This window comes from Pinus tabuliformis, chromosome 3_2 (genome assembly GCF_031772625.1).
Source record: "Pinus tabuliformis cultivar Carrire ecotype Pingquan chromosome 3_2, CPIR1, whole genome shotgun sequence".
Lineage (NCBI taxonomy): Eukaryota > Viridiplantae > Streptophyta > Pinopsida > Pinales > Pinaceae > Pinus > Pinus tabuliformis.
Genome location: NC_142302.1, coordinates 816,829,112 through 816,851,967, shown reverse-complemented (window position 1 = coordinate 816,851,967; position 22,856 = coordinate 816,829,112).

The window sequence follows — 22,856 nt, the reverse complement described above, 5'->3', positions numbered from 1 at the left end:
TCCTACCTACAGAGTTCAAGCCGAAACACGGACCCTCGATCAGAACGCAAGAATGGCGCGCTCCGGATTTTAGGGGCGCGGACGAGGCCGAGGTGGAGGGGGCCCAGAAAGAGGTTGCGGACAGCTGATATGTTACAATTGCGGAGAGCCAGGGCATTATTCCCATGATTGTACGAATCCAACGTGACCATCATGCTTGTATTGTATGTTTTTTGATCATGAGAAGGAATATTGTCCCACACTAATCGTGAGGATGCACGATAAAGGATCAATCCAAACTCCCCAAACTCAGAATCTACAAATGATGAGGTCTGAGCCGCACACCCTAATGTAAATATCATGCTCTGGAGTGGAATTACGAGAGGGGATGACAAAGGCAAGCAGCCTAAAGAAAGTACTTGGGTTTGCAAGGCTCCAATGAAGGAACCAGAATTTGCTTTGGAGCGCGCTAAGGAAACCTTCATGGAAACTAAGCAGAGCTTCGCTGAGGCCTCCACCTCAGGAAATAAAGATAGACTGGGGCCAGAAATGGACCCATTGATGCTCACTATGTTCTTGGAGACATGCATGAAGCTGCTGCGTGACACTAAGGATGTAAAGGGGTTGCAAGAACTCATAAATAGATGCGTTGGGACCGTGCCAGGAGAACTGCGCGTAGTCTGGAAGCTCAGGAAGCACACGACGCGAACAGGAAGGGAGATGAGATTGACCATGCAGATTGGGGAATATGAGATGGACCAAGTGATTCTGGATCTAGGATCAGACACGAACGTCCTGCCAAAGCATACATGGGAGTGCATGGGCAGGCCTGCGCTGCAATCGTCTCCTATCCAACTGTGAATGGGGAACCAACAAAAGATCCTACCTATGGGGAGATTGCAAGGAATCACAATGGATATCGAAGGAGCAAGCGCACTAGAAGATTTCAAAGTGATAGAGATTGTTGATGACAGTAATCCCTACCACGTGCTATTAGGAATACATTGGGCCACTGACATGAATGGAGTGATAAATCTGAAGAAGCACAATATGATTTTTGAGAAAAAGTCTCTGCGCGTAGTTGTACCTTTAGACCTTGCAGAAGGATCGCACTACATAGAGCCAGTGCACGACAACGACGATGATTTGGATTGCATCTACAGGGTAACTGCATGGGAGCTAGGCAAATCCAACCGCGGATGGCCGAATCTCATGGAAGTTCGAAAGCTCCTGCATATCAGATTTTGACGAGGAGATAGAACGATGACATAACCGATTACACAAGGTAACCATGCTAAACTGTAACATGATGACGAGATCATTGTGCTGCATAGCAATAGAGGTAAGAGATCTACCTACATATGATGGGTTAAGCGAGGCAGATGACTTCCTGAACAGATTTGAAAGAGAAGTGTCGGAACAACAACGCTTCGATGCTCTGAAATGGGTACTGTGAGCTACACCCGCAAGGTGGTGGGGTATGCACGAAAGAAGTTTTGAGGACTGGTGTGATTGCAGAAGAATGATGTGCATACGGTTTGGGAAGCCTCATATACGATTAATAGAAAATATTGCCACACGAAACAATCTGCACACCCACCTATCTAGGTGGATACAGACATATGGTGTGAAACCTACATGGATGCACACAGTCCTCGCGGTAGGAGACATGGTCAGTAAATAGGTGCAAGCAAGGCAATGTTGCGAATGACACCTCCAGTTGGGACCATGGAGTATGGAAAGACCAAGTGCATAGAAGTATATCCACGCAGAAGCCTTTAACAAAGTACGTGAATGTTTCTAGGAAACCTAGTGTCTTTTCAATCTGCTAGTCCCACTAAGATGGGTAGCTATCTTAGAAACAAAAAATCAAAGTAACTTGTGATTTCCTTTATGTATGATAGATAAGAGAGAAGCAAAGAGTACCAACCTAAATCTTTCGCTTGGCTCCTTGCTCATTTCCTCTCTCCCTTGATAGAGCTTGCCGCTTCTTTCTTACTTGTCCCGCTTTAGAGAATACCTGTAGAGGCAAAGCAACAAAACACCATCAAAGCATAGAGATCTATAATACCATAAACAATGCAGAATCAGAAATACATTAACCATACAATTGCATTCACAAATAACAAGATTCACAAATACACAAGTATATGGACGAAAACTCAAATAACTTTATTGATAGTAGAAGAGAGGATTACAACCCAGTTGTCTGATCCAACATCATCCTCCCAGCATGAAAGCCCTCTTCACCTCATGAAAATCAAGATCACCCAACAATACAATGTCTCAAAGAGAAACCAACTGCACTTCCTTACAAATTACAAAATTCCAGCCCCTAGATCTCTCAGATGAGGGATCCATATATAGATGTCTTGTGAGGGGGTGAGTCAGCTCTAGGTTTTTTATTAGTGTCATTTCACTGATAGTTCTTGGTTCCACTTGGATATTTCTTTGATCTCTTACTCATCCCTAGGTGAATTCAGAGAGGCAAGTGTCATAGGAGAAGTTTCTATAAGATTCCATGAGCATCCACTTAGAAAACTATCTCTGCCATTTGTCTCTTCTCGCTCATCACACCCCACAGAAGGCTCTTTTAGTATGCATCGCACCTGGCTAGTGTAGCAGCCAGTATCCATCGAACCTTGAACATGGAGCAGTCAGTATGGTCCAGTTTTGGCCAGTTTTGAGTAGTTTTTCAGGTGGAACTTCTGGGAAATGATGTAATCAATTGACCATGATCCTTTAGGGTATGAAACAACACTTTTAGGGATTAAAGAGCCCTTGGTTTATCGACATATATGATTGGGGTTGTAGTGCCCAAATATGTCTATAACAGCTGCCCCCTAAAGCATAAGGTCATAAATATTCTGATGTCGGGTGAAATGCTTTATCATGAGGATCTGAAATTTTTCGAACTGGAAGGTGACCTATAATAAGATACAATACAATACATCATCATCATATTATTTTCATGATCTAGTTGAGGCGGGAATTCCGATGCTCAGCTTTTATAAATTCATTTTCATGTACATGGAACAGATAACTGTCTGCAGATGCAGACTGGTGATTCTTTATATATAGAGTCATCATCCCTTAGCTTGGATGATCATCTGTGCAGCTTCTGTGTACATTTGATGTCTTTATTTCCTTGAATATATCATAGCCTAGAAGGATGAAACTAGATCCGAGGTCTTCAAACTCGTTCAATATTTGCCCGATGTACAAGTCAATCCATGTGAAAAGATGTTCTAAAGTCGAACATGGAAAGGCATCGCCTGATTACCAGCCAATGATGTAAGCTGTTAACAGGCGCGAGAGGAATCACCGATAATGATAATGACCCTCAAGGTACTACAGTACAATTCACATGGTGTGAATATATGAGTCGATGTCGAACACCACGTAAAATCTTTTGGTCGAAGGCCATTGATGTAAACCTATCACCGGAAGTGAGAAACTTGCCATTGAGGCATGCAAGCTTTAAAGTATTGAAACGTCAACTTCTTGGATAATGTGTTGATGTTGACAAGAAGTGAATCGTCGTAGGAAGGACTTGATGTATCCCACATTTACAACACGAAACGAAGCAAATGATTTTGTGGAGGTGAAAACGATCTGATGATACAAGGTTCAGGAATGGCAGTCATGAAAAATGGACGGTGAAGGTATTGCAGTGGATGAGGCGTTAGCTGGGTGGTAAATTCTTTGAATGACGTCTCTTGAACATATCGGCAACACTGAAATGGATTGGTAGTGTTAACCCCAAAAGATGGATGGTATGGAGGACCAATGGTGATATGACTGGTGAATGGAATAGCCCAACCCTACTCAATCATGGTGATGGAGTGAAAGTGTCATGTTCAAGAGCGACCTGCTACCAAAAAAGTTCTTCAACTTTTTCTTCCCTTTTTCCCCAGTCATTGCTGACCAGTACCTCTTTATTTTTTTCAAGCATGAGGAGGATAACATATGCTTGTTCTATAATTTTCCCTATGGGTAAACCTGTTGCAATGTTTTAGCAAGCCTAGCGACAGTGAAACTCGTTCTTGTCCGGGTGGACAAGTTTGTCACTATCGTTTTAACGAGTTTAATGACAAAGATAATTCGGTCCTTTTCATGTTTAGAGGGTTTGGAAAGGGACGAAAAGGAAACTCCAGCAGTCCTTTTTCGTAGCATAATCCGAAATGGATGACTTTTCGATCATTTTAGCGAGCCGAAAAAGACAAGTGCTCGATCTTTTTGTTTGATAATCCCTCAGGTTCTAAAATATTAAAATGTACAGGAAGGATGGCACTTCTCTTTACTTTAACGAGCTGGAAAGGCCAATAGCTCAGAAACCTTTTCATATTTAGCGAGTCTAAAAAGAGCTTAAAAGAAACTCGTTTTTGAGGAACAAGTGATATTTTCGGGTAGTAGCTGGTTCCAGGTAAGTTTGGAACTTCTCAAAACATGGCAGTGAAGAGGGTGGCTAACAGAATCACTTGTTGCAGTTGTTCCTCAAAAGGGTAAACAATCAAGTGGAGGTGTATGATCGGCCAAAAGAATGGAGGTGATACAAGAATACAACCAAGGCTCAAAAGGCTGATAGCATGGCAATCACAAAGGTCATTTACTGAAGGCGGGTTTATTTTTTAATGAGCTTGAACCTTGTGCCAACATGTGCTCAGTGCTAGGTTTATTTTTTAATGAGCTTGAACTTTGCGGAAACATTGCTCGTGATATTGGTCAAAGATATTTAGTTTACCATTTAACACGTTAAATTCTTTCATCAGTCGTTCAACCTGCTCAATTGCTCCATCAAATTGATTAGAAATACATGTATATGCCCGAAAAATGAATTAAAAACTAACATTTTACATGAAGTATGTGAATAGCAACATAAAAAGTAGTTTTACCTCTCATTTTTACCATTTCCTTTCGAATTTGGGATTTTGGAGCTCTAGAGTGGTTTTCCCTCTCAAATTTTATCATCTGATTTTGTGAGATCTGGTGGACTATTCTCCACGCCATCAGGACCAAGTAGGAGCTAACCCTGAGCTCTTCATTTTCATTCCATCCTTTTATAATTTTGAGCAAGTTTTTCCTTGTTTCTGGGCCCTTGGGGTTTGAAGAATTTGTTCTCTATCCATCGCACCTAGCCTACATCAAAAGGTGTGATGCATACTGAGTTCGACACTGGCCAGTTAGTATGCATCTCACCTTGCTCAAAGCCAGGGTGCGATGGGTGCAGAAAGGAAACTTTGCACAGTGATTTTTCATGAAATTTTTTCTTGTTTTTGCTCAAATCAAGATCCTAATTTATCTTTTGTTTGTGTTTCAGAGATTTATTGGATCAAGATGGTCATTACATGGTGTGAACATGAACATGAAAAAGAGGACATGATTGCCTTACACGACCAGGGCATAGTTACTACATTACGAAACTGTGGTTTGCTCAAATTCTTTCGTATATCCACCATGAGGCAAGAAATTAATTTGTTGCAATATTTTCTCGATGCATGGGATCCGATCAACTAGGTATTCCAGATTAGATGCAAATCCATTCCATTGACATTCGAGGATGTCTACCTTTTGACATGATTATCAAGGCGTGGTGCCCCTCTCTCACTATCAAGATCTGCCCTGGGGCTGAATCCGTGAGGGATTATATTCGCCAATTTTGTAGAGATGGATCTCAGCCTAGTAGGGACGACAAGATCAATATCTGAGATGTCACTGATCGGTCCTTGAGGACCTTTTTGTTCACCTTTGCTAGATTGGCTGGTAGCGCTGCTCTTCATTTGGCCAACAGATCGTATATGCAGTATACCATGGAATGCCTGGAACCAAAGGTATTCAACTGGTGTGAGGTGGTACTTCTGGTTATAAAAGAACAGCTCTCCAAGGTAAAGAATAGAAGATCCAAGAACTTTGGATACTGTTTTATTTTGACTTCTTTCGCCTTGGAGAGGATTGCACTGATGCAGCCACAATACATTTCATTAGGGTTGCCAGCACCGAGGGAACCATGGATGCAGAGATGGGTTGATCTCATGGCCAGACATGCTGGTCAGTCACAGATTTCTTTCTCTGATGCTTTCTTTGAGTGGTTCAACCGTCAAGGGATGGTTTTTGCGAAATATGCATATGTTGGGATGGATTTCCGAGGTGACCCAAATTTGGTGTTACCGGCTAGCAAGCAGTGGAGTGTCATGGGTAAAATGACTTGACCATATCTTTGCTTATCAGTTCTTTAAATGTTTTAGTGTTTTTTAAATGTTATCAAGACTAATCAAACTCATATATTTGTGTAGATGTTGGGCCAGTGCAACCAGCAGTGCGCCCAAGGGCGGCCGCTGACGTTCCAGTAGGAGAGGCTGTAGGGAGGAATGTCCTTCGCGATTTGGACATAGTAGAGACCCTTGCAGTGCAATAGGATCAGGTCGAGGGCCTCACTCTTGGTATTCCAGATGTGAGGACCGATGAGTTACCTCTGAGATTACAGCGCCATACTACTGGTGTTCCGAGTCGATGGACTAGGCTATTGTATATGATTGCACACGCGGTGACATGTTATCACCGGCATCATTAGCTTAGGATCCATTCCTGCACTCACTTTTGAGTTTTTGGTCGTTTGACCGATTTTGTCTTGGACACAAAACATTTTGTAAAAACTATAAACAATTATATATTTTTGATTTTCGGAGTTTTATCTTGGTTAAGTTATGTGGTCCTAATGCAAATGTTAATTCGAAATGCTTTTCTTTACAAATGCTGCAAATGTCTATCTAACACATAATTTTCTAATGAATCAGTTAATGTGTTTAGGTTTCTAGAAATGTGTTGATATTGATTGGAATCAAACTGCCTTTCCAAAATCCTGACTCTTAGGAACATACGATAGATAGCTGGGTTCCGAACAGAATAGACGCCAGTAAGTTATAGAATGACGAGTTGTGAATCTAGCCTGACAACAAGTCGGTGTATGCCATGTGAAACGACATCAGAGAGAAGCTCCATCAACGCGCTGTACTCAGCGATGTTGTTTGTTGATTGACCAATACATAGCCCCTGAAACTCACTAACTCGTTGCTTGGAGCAAAAATGGCCCAGGCTGCAGAAGATAGGTTTTGCGTTCTACGACTAGCTCCATCGGCATATCCAACTAATGTTTCCAAAAGGTTCAACATCTGCAACAAATGTAAAGTGGATTACCTAACCAAAATGACAACTCTTGACGAAAACAAAAAGGTAACAAAAGCATATCTATAAAGAGATTACTACACTTAATTAAGCATAGTAACACTTAAGATACAACCCATTTTGGGGTTGTGACAGTGGAATCCCATTGTAATCTACTAGCTCGTAGGATCCTTTTACTAATACTCGTTTAACAATATAGGGGCCCATCCATAATGGTTCGAACTTACCTGCTCCTAATTTATCAGAGTCCCGATCGTAAAGTAAGACCAGGTCACCTTCTAAGAAAACACGAGGCTTGACATTTTTGTCAAATTGCACTTTGACACGTTGCTTATGTGCTTCGTTAGCCAACGCGGAGTCACGATAGGTTTCATCCAAGTGGATTAATTCCAAGAAACGAGCCTCTTCCTCTGAAGTTTCAGGAAGTAGATCGATTGCGAGCTTGAGAGATGAAATTTCACACTGAATCAGTAAGATAACTTCCAGGCCATACACCAACTGAAAGGGTGTGAAGCTGGTCATGTTTCTCACTGATGTCCTATATGCCCATAGAGCGGAGTATAGGATTAAGTGCAAATTCCATTTGTGGACTCCAATCATCCTTTGCAACGCACTTTAGGACTTTGTTGATGGCCTCAACTTGTCTGTTAGCTCGCAGATAATATGGAGTAGAACTGTCGTGGGACAGTCCTAATTTGGTAGCCAATTCAACCATCATGTGATTGCGAAAATGTGATCCATGATCTGTGACTATAGCCTGTAGAACACTGAATCTAGAGACTACATGATTGAAAAAGAAAAGAGGAGTCGTTTCGCTGCTATTGTTTAATGTAGGCATCGCCTCGGCCCATTTTATAAAATAGTCGACAGCGACTATGATATACCCATGCCCCTCAGCCGAGGTGGGGTTACATGTCATGAAATCTATGCCCCATTTGGCGAATGGTCCAACAGCGATTACTGGATGCAGCGGTGTAGGTGGTAATCTGGTTTTGCGGTCAAAAATCTGACAAGCATGGCAACTTTTGACTGCAATTATGCAATCTTTGAATATTGTGGGCCAGAAGTAACTAGCTCGTAAGATCTTTTGTGTCGTAGCGTAACCAGATTGATGCCCCCCGCACGCACCTAAATGACAATCATTCGGGACTTTTTTGGCCTCCTAATGCAAGAGGCACCTTCTTAGAACTATATCGACACCACGACGGTAAAGTGTATCACCGACGATCATGTAGTTTTTTGCTTGGTATCGAGTACGTCATTGTTCAGATCGAGAGGTATTAGGCCTAAATGTTTGGGTTTGGAGATAGATTAGTATATCTTCATACCACGGATTGCTTGACGATATCAGAAATAAAGTTTCATCCACGATTGATGCTTTAGATGTTAAATCGTTGGACGACGATGGGAGGTCACAAAGCAACTCCGCGAAGACTAGAGATTTCTTTGATTTGGATTTTGTGAATTCCATATCAAACTCTTGCAAAATGGCTATCCATTTTGAATATTTTCCCCCTAGCAATTGACGCGACAGAATGTAAGTCATAGGGTTGCAATTTGACAAAATGGTAGTTTTGCGAAAAAGTATATAGTGTCAAAATCTCTGCACTGCTTGAACAGATGCCAAAGCCAGATTTTCAACATAGGAGTATTTTCTTTCTGTCATTTAAGTTGTGGCTTAAATAATACACAGGATGTTCTATTCCATTGTCTTCTTGTACTAAAACCATTGCAATGGTTGTATCTGTAGCGGTGAGATATAGTTTAAAGTCTTTTTGATAGTCAGGAGCGTACATTAATGATGCTTTTACTAGGGAACCTTTTAAAGCATCAAAGGAAGCTTGCGCAACCTAATCCCAGTTGAAGGGTACTTCTTTTTTCAAAAGACATGTATAACCTTTATAAAGTTCAGCGTAATTTGGAATGAACCTCCTTAGAAAGCTTGCTTTCCCTTGGAGTTTCTGAATCTGAGGCAAATTTGAAGGTGGAGGCATGTCAATGATTGCCTGAACCTTACATGGGTCGAGTTGAATTCCATCCTTAGAAAATACAAATCCAAGTAACCGACAAGAACCAACACAAAACACACACTTGTGTGGATTGAGTCATATCTTGTAGTGTCAGCAACGGAGAAATATAGGTCTCAAATGCGGGTGATCAGTCCACTTTCGCGAATGAGCTGGTAAATCATTGAGATATGGCTGAACGATGTGTTTGATGTCATGGAAGGCATAGTTCATTGCCCTCTGAAAAGTTGCTCCTGCGTTCTTCAGATCGAATAGAAGTTTACAGTACGCAAATGTGCCCCATGGACATATAAATGCAATCTTCGACTAGTCCTATGGGTGGATGTTGATTTGATTGTATCCAGAAAATCCATCCATGAAGCAAAAGATTTCGCATCTGGCACATTCATCAATTATCTGGTCAATGAAGGGTGTAGGGTAGTTGTCCTTTGGGCAAGCCTAATTTACATCCCTGTAATCGATGCACACTCTAATCGTTCCTTTCTTTTTCATCACAGGAACAATATTCGTTACCCAATCTGTTAGAGGAACAGGATAAATGAAACCAGCATGTAGAAGTTTTTCAACTTCCACCTTAATGGCAGCAGCTTTCTTCGGGTGTACCAGTCGAAGCCGTTGTTGTACTGGTTTGACATCTGGATACATCTTGATTTCATGCTCAACGATACTCAAGTCAATGCCTGGCATGTCTTCATATGACCATGCAAAGACATCTCTGAATTCGTGAAAGAGATTGCAATATATTTCCAATTCTAAAGGAGAACAAGATTTGCCAACATGAATATTCTCTACAATATTAGTTTTGGTCAAGATATTAATTGCGATAGTTTCCTCGATATTTGACAGATTTCGCTCAAAATCCACTGTATTTACAGTATTTGATAGAAAATCAAAAACTGAAGGATGATTGAGGTCGCTGGAATAATGTTCGTTGTTATCTTGAAGATGGGAACAATGGTGGCATTCTTCCCATGGTGCCTCTCCTATCATCATTGACTGAATGATTCCTTCGTCTGTAGAATGTATACGAGACCAAGGATCAAAAGAGGTGCCATATTCTAAAGACCTGTCTATCCAAACACTTGATGAGTGTTGATTTGGGTTTGCCGCCCATGCCCAGAAAATTGATTGCTAGAACAATTCTATAGGGCTTGGGGGCAACACCTGGTGATGATCCATGCTAACAAAAGGGTCAGAGTTCTTCTTAATCTTTGATGATGTAGAAGATATCATGTGACAGGTCTCCACTGTGGCCACTTCCGCCAGATTACTTGGAGGTGGGAGGGCAAAAGTACCCATTAAGGAAGGGTCTTTTAGGAGACATGCTCCGACATTTTGAAGTGTTTGAGAGTTTCCATGGATCAATGGAATGCTTCCAATAACTTGTGAACTGTTGGGGAGAAAGGTTAGCTGGTCAATGATTGTAATTCCTCCTTGGAAGGGAAATGTAATCTTTCTGAAATATGTTGACACAACAGTAGCCATGGCGTAAATCTAGGGTCTTCCCAGTAAGATATTGTAGTCAAGGTTTCCATCAATTACCTCGACTTCAATTTCTACTGTCTTGCCCCCCAACTCAACTTGAAAGTTACTTAATATCCCATATGGAGTGTATGTTCTTCCATTGAATGCTTTTAATGTTGTTGATGATCGCCACAAGGGTGGTGAGCCTAAACTTGTCGAGCAACTCATTGACATAATACAAGTAGATGCCCCCTCGTCAATGATTGTTCGATGAACAGTCTTGTTGAGGGATTTTACTTGTAGAAGGAAAGCGACTTGTGTCGGTAACTGAGGTTCATATCCTTTATGGTTAAAGGCCACAAGATTTGAATCCGTTGGGTCAATCCCACCTATTTTTGATAGTAAATCCTGCTTTTGGGAGGGGCAATTCTACAATACTTCAAGTGTCGACATAGCGGATGGTGATTCAGCCAGATCCTCCACTGTTATCGGGAATAGTGTCTATGCAGAGCTGCTAAACCCACTAAGGCTGGTAACTACCTTAGAAAAAAACAAACTAAAACCACTTTCGTTTTCCTTTATGAGAAGTAGATGAAAGAAGAATAAAGGAGACCAACCTCTGTCTTGCGCTTGGTTCCTTGCTTGATTCCTTTCCCTTCTGGTAGATCTTTGCCACTCGCTTCCTCATCTACCCAGCTTCAAAGAGCACCTGTAGAATCAAAGCAGCATAATACTATCCAAGAACAGAGATCTACTATCATAAACAATATAGGACCAGATATATATTGACCACACAAATGCATAAATCATCAATTATACAAGAATGTGGAGGAAAACTTGAATAGCTTTATTGATAATCAAGAAAGAGCAAAGAGGATTACAACCAATTGTTCTGACCCAGCGTCATCCTCTCATCAAGAAATCCCTTCTTCGCCTCATGAAAAGCTTATATCACCCAACACTATGATGTTACACCAAGAAACCAACAGCACTTCCTTACAAGATACAAAATTCCAGCCTCTGGATCTCTGGGATGAGGGATCCATATATAGATGTTTGCGAGGGGGGTGAGTCAGCTTTTGAGATTTGATTAGTGTCCTCCCTCTGATAGTTCTTGATTCCACTTGGAGATTGATGATCTCTTACTCATCCCTAGGCGAATGCAGAGAGGCAAGTGTCACAGGAGAAGTTTCCTGGAAGATTCCATGATTCTCCACCTTGCAGACTGACCCTGCCATTTGTCCACTCTCACCCATCGCACCCCATAGAAGGGCTTTTCAACATGAATCACACCTACTGTGTGTCGGTAGGTTGGATGCAATGCACTTTGACCATGGAGCAGGTGAAATGGTCCAGTTTTGACCAGTTCTGAGTAGTTTTTCATGGAGAACTTCTGGGAGATGCTGTAATCAGTTGACCTTGTTCTTTTAGGGGTTGGAACAACACCATTAGGGACTTAGGAGCCCTTGGTTTATGGACATTTATGATTGGGGTTGTAGTGCCCAAAAATGTCTATAACAGTTGTCCCCTAAAGCATGAGGTCGTTAATTTTTTATGTCAGGTGAAATGCTTTATCATGAGGATCCGAAGTTTTTTCAAGTTGGAAGGTGACCTGTAATAAGATACAATACAATACATTATCTTCATAATATTTTCATGATCTAGCTGAGGTGGGTATTTCCCATGCTCAGCTTTATAAATTCATTTTCATGTACATAGGACAGACAGTCGTCTGAGTGTAGACTGATGATTCCGGTAGAGCCATCATCCCTTAGATTGGATGATTATCTGTGCAGCAATGATGTACATTTGATGTCTTTATTTTCCTGAATATATATTGCAGCTTGGATGGATGAAACTAGATCCAGGGTCTTCAATATCATTCGATCTTCACTCAAAGTACAAGTCGATCCATGTGAGAAATGTTTTGGAGTCGAACATGGAAAGACATCTCCTGATTACCAACCAATGATGTAAGCTGTTAACAGGCATGAGAGGAATCACCGATAATGATGATGACCCTCAAGGTACTACAGTACAATTCACGTGGTGTGAATAAGGGACTTGGCATCGAACACCACGCAAAATCTTTCGATCGAAGGCCATTGATGTAAACCTGTCGCCGGAAGTGAGAAACTTGCCATTGAGGCATGCAAGCTTCAAAGTACTGAGAGGGTTGTTCCAAGATCAACTTCTTGGATAATGAACTGATGTCGACAAGAAGTAATCCGTCATAGGAGGGCCTTAGTGAATCCCGCATCAATGACATGGAACGGAGCAAATGATTTTAATGGAGGTGAAAACAATCTAATGACATAAGGTTCAGGGTGGCGGTCATGAAAGAATGGAGCGTGAATGTATTGCAGCGGATGAGACACAGGTGAATTCTCTGAGCGACTTCTCTTGAACATATCGACGACACTGACATGATGGATTGGTAGCATTAACCCCAAATATGGATGGTTGACGGAACCATGGTGATGTGACCAGTGAATGGAACAACCCAACCCGACTCGGATGCAGAGTAAAAGTGTCATGTTCAAGAGCGACTTGCTACCAATGAAGTTTCTTCAAGTTTTCTTCCCAATTTTTCCCCAGTCATTGCTGACTAGTACCTCTTTATTTTTGTCAAGCTTGAGGAGGATAACATATTCTTGTTCTATAATTTGCCCTTCGGGCAAACCCATCACTATGTTTTAACGAGCCTAGCGATAGTGAAACTCGTTCTTGTCTGTTATGGACAAGTTTGTCGCTATTCAGTTTTAACGAGTTTAACGACAAAGATAACTCAGTCCTTTTCAATTTTAGAGAGTCTGAAAAGGGACGTAAAGAAGACTCCAATAATCCTTTTTCGTCATATAATCCCTTCAGTCCAAAAAAGTATAAAATAATACGAAAGGGATGAATTTTCGATAATTTTAACGAGCCGAACAAAGCAAGCGCTTGATCGTTTTGTGTAATAATCCCTCAGGTCCAAAAAGATTAAAATCTAAAGGAGGGATAGCACTTCCGGTCACTTTAACGAGCTGGAGAGGCCAATCGCTCGGCAATCTTTTCATATTTTACGAGTCAGTTGAAAAGAGCTTAAAGGAGACTCATATTTTGAGGAACGAGTGATAAGTTTGGGTAGCAGCTAATTCCAGGTAAGGTTTGGAATTTTCCAATCACGGCAGTGTCACAAGGAAGGCTAACAGGATCACTCTTCACAGTTGTTCCTCAAAAAGGGTAAACAATCAAGTGGAGGTGAATGATCGACCAATACAAAGTGGAGGTGATGATGAGAACACGACCAAGGCTTCAAAGGCTGATGATAATACATTCACAATGGTTATTTACCGGAAATTGGTTCATTTTTTATTTTAAAATGAGCTTAAACTCTAGAGGAACATTTGCTCATTGCTTATGTTTATTTTTTAACGAGCTTGAATTCCGTGTTAAAACTGCTCGATATGACGGTCATTGATTTTCTTGATTTTACCATTAATGACTTTGTTCCTTCAAAGATTGTACTGCCTGCTCAATCGCTTCATCAAACGAGTTAGAAATGAACAATACATGTTTGAAAAATGAGTCAAAACACTAATATTTTACTTGAATTACGTGAAAAGTATTTAAAAGTGGTTTTTTACCTCTCATTTTACCATTTCATTTGAACTTTGGTTTGTTGGAGCTTTGGAGGTGCTTTCCCCCTTGATTTTCACTAGCTGATTCCGAGAGATTCTGTGGACGATTCTTGGCGCCGTCTGGACCAGGTAGGAGGTAAACCTGAGCTCTTCAGTTTCATTATTTCCTTTTTGAATTCTGAGCATGTTTTCTGGTTTTTCTGAGCCTCTGGGGTTTGAAAAACTCACCCTGGCTCCATCGCACCCTTTCTACATCGAAAGGTGCGTTGCATGTTGGCCTGTCCATTGGCTAGTTAACATGCAACGCACCCAGAACACTGCTGGGGGTGCAATCTGACTCTTCTCTTGTCTATTTTCAGAGATTCATTGGAGAAAAATGCCTGTTACATGGCGAGAACATGATCATGAAGAAGAGGAAATGCTTGCTTTACACGATCCGTTTACGGTAACTGCACTGCAGAATTGTGGCATGTTCAATTTTTTCCGCATCTCTAGCATGAGGCAACAGATCAACTTGTTGCAATATTTGCTTGATGCATGGGATCCTACCAGCCAGGTGCTCTAGATTAGGGGCAAATCTATCCCCTTGACTGTCGTGGACATCTATTTTTTGACCGGCTTATCAAGGCGAGGTGCCCCTATCTCATTATCAGGTTCGGCTCGTGGGGGTGAATCTATGAGAGATTACATTCGCAGTATTGCAGAGAGGGATCTCAGTCGAGTAAGGATGGCAAGATCAATATCCAAGATGTCACTGATAGGCCCTTGAGGACCATTTTGTTAACTTTTTCTAGGATGGCTGGTAGTGCGGCTCTTCATGTGGCCAACCGGTCTTATATGCAGTATGCCTTAGAATGCCTTGAACCAAAGGTGTTCAACTAGTGTGATGCAGTACTCTTTGTGATGAAAGAACAATTGACCAAGGTGAAAAGTGGAAGATTGAAGAACTTTGGATATGGTTCTATTTTGACCGCTTTTGCCTTGGAAAAGATCCCACTGATGCAGCCGCAGTATATTTCACTTGGTTTACCTCCACCGACTGAGCCATGGATGCAGAGATGGGTCGACCATATGTCTAGACATGCTGGTCAATCTCAGATTTCCTTTTCTGATACCTTCTTCGGGTGGTTAGATCATTAGGAGATGGTTTATTCTGAGTATCCATATGCTGGTATGGATTTGCGGGGTGACCCGGATTTGGTACTGCCGGCTGGCGAGCAATGGGGCGCCATTGGTAAATTCTTTGACCATATCTTTGTTTATCGTTTCTCTTTATAATGTCCTTGTGCTTTATTCTATCAAGACTAATCAAAACTCATGTTCTCATGCAGATGATGGACAAGTTCGGCCAGTAGTACGCCTAACAGTGCCAGCTGCCACTCCAGCAAGAGAGGCTGTGGGAAGGGCTATCCTTCGCGACCTCGATGTGGCTGAGACTCTTTCATCATTACAGATCAGGTCGAAGGCCTCACTCTTGGTATTCCAGATGTGAGGACTGACGAGCTGCTTTTGAGGTTGCAGTGACATACTACCGGCGTGACGAGTCGATGGACTAGACTTTTACGCATGATTGCACAGGGGTGACTTGCTATCACCAGCGTCATTAGACTAGGGTGCCCCCTAGCGTTTTGAGTTTTGGGTCATTTGACCAATTTTGTCTTGGTTACAGAACATTATGTGTAAACCATAAACAGTTATATATATATATATATATATATATATATATATATATATATATATATATATATATATATATATATATATATTTTTTTTTTTTTTTTTTTTATTTTCGGAGTTTTATTTTGGTTAAGTTATATGATCCTGATGCAAATATTGATGAAATGCTTCTTTTTATAAATGTTGCAAATGTCTATCTAACACATAATTTGCCAATGAGTCTGTTAATGTGTTTAAGTTTCTGGAAATATGTTGATATTGAATAAAATCAAATTGCCTTTCCAAAATCTTGACCCTTAGGAACATGCGATAAATAGCTGGATTTCGGACAGAGTAGATACCAGTGAGTTGTAGTATGATGAGCTATGAGCCTAGCCTGACGATAAGTCGGCATACACCATGTGAGATGGCATTAGAGAGAAGTTCTATCAACGCGCTATATTTAGCGATGTTATTTGTTGATCGACCAATACATACCCCTTTGAAACTTACTAACTCGCCGCTTGGATAAAAAATGGCCCAGGCCGCAGAAGATAGGTTCCGCGAACTACGACTCGCTCCGTCGGCATATCCAACAAATGATTCCAATAGGTTTGACATCTGCAATAAATGTAAAAAGTGGGTTACTTGACCAAAACGATGACCCTTAGCGAAAACAAAAATGTAACAAAAGCATATGGGTTACTACACTGAATCATGCATAGTAACGTTTAAGGTACAACCCGTTACGGGGTTGCGCCAGTGGAATCCCATCATAATCCATTAACTCGTAGGCTCCTTTTGCTAATACACATTTAACAATATAGGGGCTCATCCATAAAGACTTGAATTTACCTGCTCTCAATTTATTGGATTCTTGGTCATAAAGTAAGACCAAGTCACCTTCTGAGAAGACACGGGGTTTGACATTCTTGTCAAACTGCGCCTTGACTCGTTTCTTATGGGCTTCATTAGCCAAAGCGGCATCACCACGGGTTTCATCCAATTGGATTAGTTCCAAGAAACGAGCCTCCTCTTCTAAAGTTTCGGGGAGAAGGTCGAATGTGAGTTTGAGGGACGAGATTTCACACTGAACTGGTAAGATTGCTTCTAGGCCATACACCAGTTGGAAGGGTGTAAATCCGGTTGCATTCCTTACCGATGTTTGGTATGCCCACAAGGCCGAGTACAGGATTAGGTGCCAACTCCTTTTGTGGACTCCAATCATCCTTTGCAGCATCCGCTTCAGGACCTTGTTGATCGCTTCAACTTGTCTGTTGGCCCGTGGATAATATGGAGTAGAGCTGTCGTGGGACAACCCTAATTTGGCAGCCAATTCAACCATCATGTGATTGCGAAAATGCGATCCATGATCTGTGACTATAGCCTGTGGAACGCCGAATCTGGAAACTACATGATTGAAAAAGAAAAGGGTAGTTGTTTCACTGGTATTGTTTAATGTAGGTATCGCCTCGGTCCATTTGGTAAAATAGTCTACCGCGACTATGATATACCCATGCCCCCCGGTCGAGGTGGGGTTACATGTCATGAAATCAATGCCCCATTTGGTGAATGGCCCAACAGCAACTATTGGCTGCAGAGGTGCGGGTGGTCTTCTGGTTTTGCTATCGAAAAGTTAACATGCATGGCAACTTCTGACTGCGGTTATGCAATCTTTGAACATTGTTGGCCAGAAGTACCCTGCTCGTAAAAAATTTGCGCCGTAGCATAACCAAATTGATGCCCCCCACACGCGCCTGAATGGCAATCATTCAAGAATTTTTTGGCCTCCTCATGGGTGAGGTACCTCCTCAGAACTGTATCGACACCACGACAGTAAAGCTTATCACCGACGATCATGTAGTCTTTTGATTGGTATCGAATACGTTTTTGTTCACAGCGGGCGGTATTAGGCCTATATTTTTGGGTTTGGAGATAGATGAGTATATTTCCATACCACGGATTGCTTGAAGATATCAGAAACAAATATTCATCCACGATTGTTTCTTCGGATGTTTCATCGTTGGACGACGATGGGAGATCGCATAGTAATTCCGAGAAAACCAGGGATTTCTTTGACTTGGATTTTACAAATTCCAGATCAAACTCTTGAAGAATTACTATCCATTTTGAATATTTTCCGCCAAGAAACTATCGCGACAATATGTAAGTCATGGGGTTGCAATCTGACAGAATGGTAGTTTTTCGAAAGAGGACATAGTGTCGAAATCTCTGTATCTCTTGAACAGCTGTGAGAGCCAGCTTTTCAACATACGAATACTTGCTTTCTGTATCATTTAAGTTTCTACTTAAATAATATATGGGATGTTCAATTCAATTTTCTTCTTGAACTAAAACCATTGCTATGGTTGTATCCACTGCAGCCAAATACAGGTTAAAGTCTTTTTGATAATCAGGAGCATACATTAATGATGCTTTCATTAGGGATTCCTTTAAAGCATCAAAGGAATCTTGCGCAACCTGATCCCAGTCAAAGGGTACTTCTTTTTTCAATAGACGTGTATAACCTTTATCAAGTTCTGTGTAATTTGGAATGAACCTCCTCAGAAAGTTTGCTTTCCCTTGGAGTTTCTGAATCTGAAGCAAATTTGAAGGTGTAGGCAAATTAATGATTGCCTGAACCTTACATGGGTTGAGACGAATCCCGTCATTTGAGACTACAAAGCCAAGTAAACGACCAGAACTGACAGAGAACACACATTTGTGTGGATTGAGTCGTATCTTGTAGTGTCGGCAACATAGAAATATCGCTCTTAAATGCTGCGGATGATCAGTCCGCTTTCGCGAATGAGCCGGAAGATCGTCGAGATATGGTTGAACGATGTTTTTGATGTCATGGAAGGCATAATTCATTGTCCTATGAAAAGTTGCCCCTGCGTTCTTTAAACCAAAGGGTAATTTGCGATATGCAAATGTGCCCCACGGACAAATAAATGCAGTCTTTGACTGGTCCTGTGGGCGGATATTTATTTGATTATACCCAGAGAATCCATCCATGAATGAAAAGATTTCACATCCGGTGCATTCATCAATTATCTGGTCAATAAAGGGTGTAGGATAGTTGTCTTTTGGACAAGCTTGATTTACATCCCTATAATCGATGCACACTCTAATCGTTCCTTGTTTTTTCATTACAGGAACAATGTTCGATACCCAATCGGTTAGAGGAACCGAGTAAATGAAACTAGCATGGAGAAGCTTTTCAACTTCTGCCTTGATGGCAGCGGCTTTCTTGGGGTGCACCTACCGTAGCCGTTGTCGTACCGGTTTGACATCTGGATACATCTTGATTTCGTGTTCAACTATACTCGAGTCAATGGGCATTTCATCATATGACCAAGCAAAGACATCTCTGAATTCGCGAAAAAGAGCGTTATATATTTCAAGTTCTGAAGGAGAACAACATTTGCCAACATAAATATTTTCTACAACATCTGTTTTGGTTGAGATATTTATGGCGATAGTCTCTTCAATATTGGACAAGTTTCGCTCGAAATCCACCGTGTTTATAGTATTTGATAAGAAATCAAAAACTGAAGGATGATGAAGGTCATCAGGAGTATCTTCTTGACAATTTGGGAGATGGGAACGATGGTGGTAATCTTCCCATGGCGCCCCGCCAGTTATCATTGACTGAACAATTCCTTCGTCGGTGTAATGGACTTGCGACCAAGGATCTAAAGGGGTGTCATATTCCTTAGACCTATCTATCCAAACGCTTGATGAGCATTGATTTGGGTTTGCCTCCCATGCTAGAAACATTGATTGCTACAATATTTCTATTTGGCTTGGAGGTAACACCGATAGATGATCCATGTTAATATCGTTTTCTGAGATCTTGTGAATAGAAGATATCATATTGAAGGTTCCTACCGCTACCACTTCTTCCAGATTGATTGGAGGTGGTAGGGCAAAAGTACCAATTAATATAGGGTCTTTTAGTAGGCCTACTCCGATATTTTGAAGCAAATGGGTGCTTCCATGGATCATCGGAATGCTTCCCGTAACTTGGGAACCATTGGGAAGAAAATTTTGTTGATTGACGATTGTAATCCCTCCTTGAAAGGGAAATGCAATCTTCCTAAAATAGGTCGACACAACAGCGACCATAGCATATATCCAGGGCCTTCCGAGTAGGATGTTGTAATCGAGGTTTCCGTCGATTACTTCAACATCTATTTCTACTGTTTTCCCCGCTAGTTCTACTTGCAAGCTACTTAGAATACCATATGGGGTATATGTTCGTCCGTCAAATGCTTTTAATGTCGTCGAAGATCGTGACAAGGTTGGAGATCCTAGAGTTTTCCAGCAACTCATTGACATAATACATGTAGATGCCCCCTCATCAATAATTGTTCTATGAACAGTTTTGTTGAGGGCTTTCACCTAAATGAGGAAAGCTAGTTGAGCTGGTAACTGAGGATCATATCCTTTACGATTAAAGGACACAAGATTAGAATCCTTTGGGTCTATCCCACCGATAGCTGATAATAAAGCCTGCTTTTGGGATGGGAAATTTTGTAGTACCTCAAGTGTCGACATAGCGGATGGCGATTGGGCCAGATCTTCCACTATATTATAATGATGTGCTGCTCTGGCACGAGGATTAAATGTCGACTTGTGTACTACTCCCTTTGGCGGTTTTATTGTCAGTTCTGGAATGATGGGTGGCGCAACTTTTGTCGAAGTTGTTGTCGAACTACTAGGTTGATCTTTATCCTTGTTGTTCGACAGCTGTGGATTCCCATAATCTTTATTCCTTGTCGATATCAAAGCATCATTTTTTTGTTTCGAAACCGACAACATCAGCACTTGGGACGGGGAAGCATTTTCACTGGCAACCAGATTTGTTCCTGGATTTGGAAACGGATCAGTTAATACCGCCGAGGTTTTTGAATTCTTGCAGAATTTCTTAAGCTCAGCTTTAAATGGACAATCTCTTGTCCAATGATCCTCATCACATATTAAGCATGGATTTTTTGGTTTCCTATCTCCAGGAGGGTTTGCAGAAGATTTTTCAGGTGATGATTCCTCCTGTTTCTTCTTCTTCCCTTTGTTTTTCTTCTTGCCTCCTGGTTGCTTGGTTTCTTTGCCTTTTTCAGTCGAGACGGCATTTACTTCCGAGGCGAGAAGTTATTCTTTTGCATTTTGACTAGAAATCTTACAGGCCTTTTTAGATGTAGCCTTTGTCGATTTCATGTCTGTCATACCAATCACGCCATCGTCGACATGAGAGTCATTGTTCAATTTAGGAGGAGGGGGGACGGAAAATTCCAGTATGGGAGCGTCAGGGATTTTATCGTAGAGCGTGCCAGACTGAGTATAAATCAAGTCTAAATATTGTGCACGAGCAATAACTTGTTCTTCAGTGACGACTCCTCCTTTTGCCACATCTTCTGTAATGGAAGGTAATAATGACTTAATAAACCATTCAGCTAAAAGCTGATCAGGAACATACATTTTTACCATTCTACGATGACGTCGCCACTCATGAATATGATCAGATATGTGAGTGGCCGTTGTTTGCTTTAAATTGGTAAGAAGTTCCGTTCCTGTTTCGTACCTTATCATTAACTGAAAATGGGTTAAAAAGGTTGTGGCTAGGGTACTGAAGTTGTCAAACGAACCTCTGGGTAACTCGATATACCATTTTGCTTCCGAACCAGTTAACGTCCTCTGAAAAAGGTGAAGCCTAACCGAATCATCGTTTAGGGTGTTTGATGAACACCACAGATGAAAGTTCATCACATGATTCGACGGATCTTCACCCGGATTTCCATTAAATTTAGGAATATCTGACGGAAGTTTATGCGGAATTGCTGGCCACCAAGGGGCGTAAGCAATTGGATCGTTCGTTAGTCGATTTAGATCCGGTAACTCTAAAGTCGCCACGAAGGGTAACTGTTGATTCAAGTTCGGTGAAGCATACCCAGGATAAGATGGAATCGCCTGAGCGGTTGGTCTTTGCATACCAGCATAATGCATTTGATGCTGGTAACTTTGGTAAGGTTGATGGGCATAACCATTGTAGAATGGTTGATTTTGACCGTTTTGAATATACGGTTGCCCACTATTTGCAAATATTTGTTGCTCAGATCCTTGGTATACTTGTTGGAATTGCGATTGTTGGTATTGCACCAGCCATGGTTGCGAAGCCATGTTCTGTTGTCCAATACTGACTGTTTGACCAAGATGTGGGGTAATTGTACCCGTTTGGGCCTATGTCATTCCACTAGTTGGCAATTTTGGTTGAGTCGCAGGGACAAGGGGCTGTTGCATTACAGCCTGAGAAACCTGAGGTTGACATACAACAGGCAACGATTGTAATTGCGACACCGTCACAATAGCTGGCGTGGTTGGTATATTTGACATAGGTAAACATTGTTGCATTGAATATACAACTCTTGGTTGTTGAGGCAGTATTGGCACCCAACCGCTAGATGTAATTCCAGCATAACCTGAATTTTGTTGTGAACTCTCGTATGGTTGTCCTCCTGGAGGAGTCAATGAAAGGGTATATTTCCCCCCATACGACGGTAATCTGTTACTTAAAGGAATGGTTTTCCCTTGAGGACCGGACTGCCCAAATTGACATCGTGAAGGATCAATTTGCTGAGACTCAACATAAGAGTTCCCGGATACTATTCCGAATGAACAAATGGGAACAGACCATACTGTCGAAATAGCCCCTGAGTGGGCCCCATCTAGCGATTGAAAGCTAGTTGGGACAGACGGTATGTCGGCGAACATTGTCGGAGTGATAGCAGGAAGCTCTGCTATCGCTGTGTCGGATGACACAGTCCTAGATGTCGATGGTTGTTCAGACATTTCTAGTTTATCCAAAATATTCCTAGCGATTCTATAGAAGCTTCCGATAACGGTAGACTAATTTCTGTTGAAGAAG